The 6330-nt window shown below is 43.4% G+C and overlaps 1 non-coding gene across 1 annotated transcript; it reads right to left on the bottom strand.

Moving 5' to 3' along the window:
* Nucleotides 1-849: 849 nt before the first annotated feature.
* On the bottom strand, nt 850-922 carry trnak-uuu (transfer RNA lysine (anticodon UUU)). The gene has a single exon. It is a non-coding gene; the product is annotated as a tRNA-Lys (tRNA).
* Nucleotides 923-6330: the final 5408 nt, after the last annotated feature.

Here is a 6330-nt window from a genome sequence, read left to right as displayed (position 1 = left end):
GAACCAAGCCCGGCTCTCCACAGCCTCCCCTGCGATGTTCACTCTCTGCCAGACGACTGGGCGGTTGCTCGTGGTCGACGCCCGTGTTTCTGGCCTCGACTTTCTTCCACCGCCCTCCCAGAGCGAATCCTCGAAGGGAAATGCAGAGTTGCAGGTAGATTCGAATCGACACTCGTCGCCACTGTTAGATCCGTGATTCTGAAAGTATAATGTTTTTCAATAACTACACGGATGCTGTAACTTAACAATCAACAGGTGTTTACTGGAGTAGGGTAGTCTCAAGACTGGGGGATACAGAGGCATGCTCAAGGCTTATATACAGGTGTGGTCACTGCCGGTACTACCGTATACAGGAACTGTAAAAGTAGTTCTCTCTTAAAGGTACATACACTACACAAACCATATGTTGACTCTGGAAAATGTACAGGATCTTGCCATGCATGAGCAAAAATAGAATATTATTTCCCCAAAATAATTTCTTGGTAAAATCATTGCAGAGAAGAGTATTAATTAGAGAGCAATTATGAAGGTGTTTTTGCATTAATTGTATCCTAGACCAAAAGACCAGAGGCCAAATGGGTTATTTGTACTCCAGAATAAGATAATTGTCTTGAAATCGTTCCTATCTGTCCCTTTAAATTTTAAATTTATACTCAGTTTAATTCCATTTCAAGTAGTTTCTTTTGCTGGTTCCAGATATCGATAAAAATTGGTCAGGATGTCCTGTGCAGGTTTTGTGTAATGATTTTAAGAAAAGAATTAACAATTGTAACATAATTTACAGTTATACATAGAAGATAGGAGCAGGAGTAGGCCATTCGGCCCCTCGAGCCTGCTCCGCAAAAGGAGCGCCCGAACAGGGACATGAACCCTGAACCCTCAGATTAAAAGTCTGATGCTCTACCGACTGAGCTATCCGGGCAGTTCCATAATAATCTGCAGAAAATAACTGTCCATTGAGGTATTCAGTTTGATTATTACAAAGTGTGGCACTCTATGGTAAATTATGATTATAGTAAAATTTAATAACATTTTATCCCATTTCTCGTCATGCAGATGGCACGATTTCTGTTTCTGAAGAATTTGAATTTGTGTTTTCACTCTCTGTTCCAGGGCATTTTTTAAAAATGCCAGCAGAGAAATGTCTGTGTGTGGGTTCAGGTAAGCAGGTATGCAACCATCAACCAGTCAAAATCTATATATAGATCTAACATTGCATATCTAGTCACATGTAGCTCACAGCGTGCCTGCAGTTCTGATGGTTGAGACATTATCTTTGACTGCTGCTTCTGTCTGTAAATTATTATAGCTTTTATTAAAATCCTTAGCCTATTTGATTCATTTCATTTACGTGCACTTGTAAAATTTTAGATAGATAAGATGAATATTTATTGTAATGGACCAAGCTTGCCTCATTTAATCCATTAATTAAGTGTCTCTCCTATAGACCAATTACTTTTCTGATTGGTTCTAAAGTTATGGTGAAGGTTCTGGCAATTTACCTGAACAAATTGCTTAGTAACTCAATTCATATAGATTTAGGATGGTTTTATCTGTGGCAGGTACAGCAGTGTCTGTTGAATGTTGGGGCAGATTTTCCTGCACCCTTGCCTGGGGCTTTTGGATTGCCTGGGTGCAGTGAATACAGGAAAATCGGGCAGGCTCCATTAGGGGTTTGGGAACCTCTCTGCCTACTTTTCCTGTATTTTCCGTTCCTAGGTGATCTAATAATCCCAAAGCACAGGAACAGGAAGATCTACCTCATTGTTTATCCAGCACAATGCAACATTCTTGTTGTTTTCCCCTGTTGCTGAAAAAGCAGTTAACAGGGTAAAATTAAGTTTCCTTTGAAGAGTATCTGAGACAATGGGCTTTGGTGATGTCTTCATCAGGTGGATATTCCTCTTGTGCTCTTCGTGCAAGGCCAAGGTAGTCACAAATAGTCTTCACTGTGCAAGTGTAGTTTATTGGATTACTCAACAGGGTTACCTTCTATTCCCTTGTAGCATACATCCAAGGTCAACTGAATATTCACGGAATTTATGCAGCATGAAAGTTGTCGGAGGGGCAGTGCTAAGGGAGTGCTGCACATGAATGAACATGAAGGCTTGCTATATGCAAGTGAGAAGTCACTTATCACTTCCAATCCTGTACTTACTCCCTTATGTGTAACGATTTAGCAAGGTTAACTGTAGAACGAATGAGGCCTTTATTCGTTGGAGCTTTGTAAAACTTCATGTGATTGGTGAGCCAGTTCAGTGGTTAACCTGCAGTGCTTGTTCAGAGATATCTTTCTCTCGATTTGTCTTTTGGGGAGGCAGTCATTCAGGAGCACTTGGTCTGTTGCCAATTGTTACCATTATCCTCACTAAGCAGGGCCAATGCACTTGAAGTGAATGTATTCCCTCACTTGCCATATCCCAGAACAACAATTCACTTATTTTTTTGTGAATCCTGGAGAAGGCTTTAGTGATTCTAACTACCTCCTCATGGAAAGGAGGGAAAGAGTCAATGTTGGACCCACAGCCCAAACCTGAGTTGGAGGGGCTGTGGAGTGGTTATCAGCCTCTCCCACATGTTTAGTACCTATCTACAGGTCCAATCCATTGTTTGTTATTACCAGGATCTTGATCGCTCTTGATCTTTGTTTGTTAGAACTTCTGTATGAGTTTCTGTTTCCTCCTGATATATTGAATGACATTGTACTGTTTGTTGCATGTCATAATGTTCTAGCCATGTGGTGCCAAGTAAAGTTGCCATGGTGATCTGCCTGATTATAGGTGGCTGAAATGATTTTTTTAATGAACCGTTTTGATAGGATAGATTGATTTTTCAATTTGCCAATTTTCCACTGTGTACTGCCCTGAATGGCTGGTACTGGGCCATTACGCTGAAGACCTTACTTTTGGCATGCGTTTCCTGGGGCATCCCTCGACTTGGGTGAGAAGATCCTGCTTGAAACAGGTGGTAGCATTTAAATTATATGATATAGTGAATGGGGGTGATATCAAAACTTCAGATGTGGGGTCTGATGAGTGCCTACAGCAACCTCCTAGCATTTCGTGAAAGGTAAATTAGGAACTGCCATGGGCCAACAAGGAAGAGCATTCGGGCTGGAGGCCATCTGGTTGCTGTTTTTTGATGTTCTACAATAACCAGAGGGAGACAGTTTCTCCCCCTCGAACCTGGAATGTTCCCCTTCTCACAAAGATGTTTTTGTGTCTGGGTGAAGTACCAGGCCATGAAAATAGGTTGAATCTGAAAATTCAGCTGCACTCTAAATGGGTGCAATGCAACAGCACACTGGCTGACTAATACTGAGTAGGAGGGATTGGATGAGGGCAATCAGCCTCGGTATATTTTCATGCTGATTTGGCTTAGAAACCTCAGCATTATTAAATGTCTATGATTATGACTATGCATCAGTGGAAGGGGGGAATCTCTGGGATTTGTTGACTGGACACCCTGCTAAATGTCCCGTTCTAGGGTCTATGGAAAAGTTAGAATCATACAGCACAGAAGGAGGCCATTTGGCCCATCATGCCTGTGCCAGCTCTTTGAAAAAGCTGTTCAATTAGTCCCACTCCCCCGCTTTTCCCCCCATAGCGCTGCAAATTTTTCCATTTCAAGTATTTATCCAATTCCCTTTTGAAATTTACTATTGAATCTGCTTCCACCGCCCTTTCAGGCAGTGCATTCCAGATCACAACAACTCTCTGTGTAAAAAAAAAAAATCTCCTTATCTCCCCTCTGGTTCTTTTGCCAGTTATCGTGTTGGACTTGTACTGATTGTTCAGAACTCATTTAAGGCATCTGAGGCTTGGTTCTATTCTTTATTGTTGTATTGCATGTTTTGGTCCTTAGTGCAGCCAGATATATGCCATTCAATCTGGCCCATTTTATTTCCTTTCTTTCTATGCTCTTGACAGAGAGAGATCTATGAGTTCTGCTGATTTTTGTTTTACGTTTTGTAGTTTATCCTGGTATTGCCCATACTGAATGTTTTGATAGTCCTTTCTCTGGCTGGTGTCACTGCTAAGAATTGTTGAAGTCTAATTATTTTCCTTTTTTATTGTTTCGGTTTGTATGGTTTCAACTTTGTGTTTTGACATAAAAATATCTGGAAAGTATTTTTAAAATGTCTTGTGAAATTTTACAAACATATTTTCTGATTTAAAAAAAAAAACCACACAAGGTACCATTTTTACCTTTAGTGAATCAAATAAATTGCATGCGTTATTGAAAGTGAGTTAGGTGCAAAATGAAATGGATGAATTTCAGAGATGGCTATTAATAATAGAGCTGGAATTTTCCAAATGAGATAATCTGATTTAATCTCTGGGCTCCCATTACTGTGTATAAAGAACTGTTTAGTGTAATTGTTATATATGCTCTATAATGCTAAGCCTTGGAGGAGCTTATGCATATATTCAGGAAGTAGTATTGTTCGCCTCAAGTGCGACCACACTTGTATGTTTCCCCATTTTTTTATTTGATAAATTTCTGGAGTAATATCTGCTTCACCAGTCCATTACTAAATATGCTGATTATACACAGTAACCGTCCAGATCTTATCTTATTATCACAGTACTTTTCAAGCTCTGGCTGCAGTTATATTTCAGTGAGTCGTGACTGCAAAGATTTTATTCTCTCACATAAACCCAGGACGTGGTTAACCCTATCATTGCTACAGTGACTCAGTCACTGCTTATTGTTTAAATGGAACAGTAACTACTGTGCAGAGGGTCGTGCCATTAACCAAAGGAACAACATCAACAATCTAATGAGTGCCACCAAAAGTGATGAAGAACAAGCACCGAGTAGGGACAAACATGGTTTCCAGAGGGATACGTGCGTAGGTGTGATGCGCCAAACATCCATTTGCTATGACTCAGTGTTTTATCCTCTTGCGGAACTGGCTGATCAGTGGATAGCGCTGTCATTTAAACTGCCCATCTCGAGAGTGCACTGGGCTGGATTCTCCTCACGTTGATGGTTTTACGGCAGGGCGGGACTTCCACCGACCCACCCACGTGACTTTGACGCTAGCCCCTCAAGAAGGGCCGCGTTAATTAAGTGGGGCCGGATGGCAGTGGTAAACCTGCTGTTCAGAGGATGGGAGGAAGGCAAATTCAGCTCTGGTGCTGTGTTTCAAACGCTGCAGATGATTAAAGGGCCGCATGCTCTTTTGTGTACGGAACAGCTGCAAAGAGCAGCAATAACTGAGGGCGGACCTGCATTAGGTGGGGAGGGGTAAGTAAGCGAGGGCTTCCGTTAATGTGTCACTGCCAGAAGTAAGGGCCAGAGAGACAGACTTTTGTGGACTGAGAACAGCAAGTCGCATAAGAGAGTGGTGGAAACATTATAGAGGGAGAGTGCTGAAGCAATCGGTGAAGTCTCCAGCATCCCAAGAACTGTTACACAGTACAGGAGAGGGAGGTGGAGAGGCAGAGGGACTTGGGTAGGAGATTCCAGAGCATAGGGCCTAAGCAGATGAAGGCATGGCCACCAATGGTGGGACAACGGGATGGGCGGTGGTATGCACAAGAGGCTGGAATAGGAGAAACAGAAAATTTGAGGGGCTGTTGTAGGGCTGGAGGAGGTTACGGAGATGGGGAAGGGTGAGGCCATGAAAGCATTTAAACAAAAGCAAGAGAATTTAAAATTTTGGGCATTGGGGGATTTGTAGGTCAGCGAGGCTACAGAGGAATCTTCCCAGCTACCCACCTCCCAACATTGGGAGTTGTAATGTATATACCTTTAAGGGGGGAACTATGTTTTACAGCTCATGTATACTGCAGTACCGGCAGTGACCACACCTGTATATAACACTGAGTAGTAATCTGTACAGTCAGTTCAACTGTGAGCCACGTTGAGTAAACACCTGTTGTACCGTTTCTGCTGCAGTCTGTATCTTATTATACACGGACGTAACATTGACGACGAGGCAAGTTAGAACCTACCTGCAACTCTGCATCACCTCCCGGGGATTCATTCCTGGAGATCAGTGGATTGGAGGTCAAGGCCAGAGACTCGGGCGTCGACCACGGGCAACCGCACAGTCATCCAGCAGAGACTCGAGAATTGCGGGGGAGGCTGTTGAGAGCCAGGCTTGGCTTTCCAGTCGAGGTGGTCCAGCGAAACGGGCTGGCAACAGGTAGTGCGCAGACCCTTCCCGGACAGCGGCGGGCTAGAGCCCGACCGAGCGGCACAGCAAAGGGCCGAGCAGCGTCGACGGGGGAGAGAGAGAGAGAGGGCAGAGCACACAGGGCACAGTCGGTGTTCAGGGGCCGAGCAGCGTCGGAGAGAGGGAGAGAGAGACGCGCAGAA

The sequence above is a fragment of the Somniosus microcephalus genome, chromosome 22, assembly GCF_052327205.1.
Source record: "Somniosus microcephalus isolate GS21.2 chromosome 22, FLI_Smic_1.0, whole genome shotgun sequence".
Classification (NCBI taxonomy): domain Eukaryota; kingdom Metazoa; phylum Chordata; class Chondrichthyes; order Squaliformes; family Somniosidae; genus Somniosus; species Somniosus microcephalus.
The sequence above is the reverse complement of the archived record's forward strand: the minus strand, read 5'-3'. Positions and strand labels throughout refer to the sequence as shown.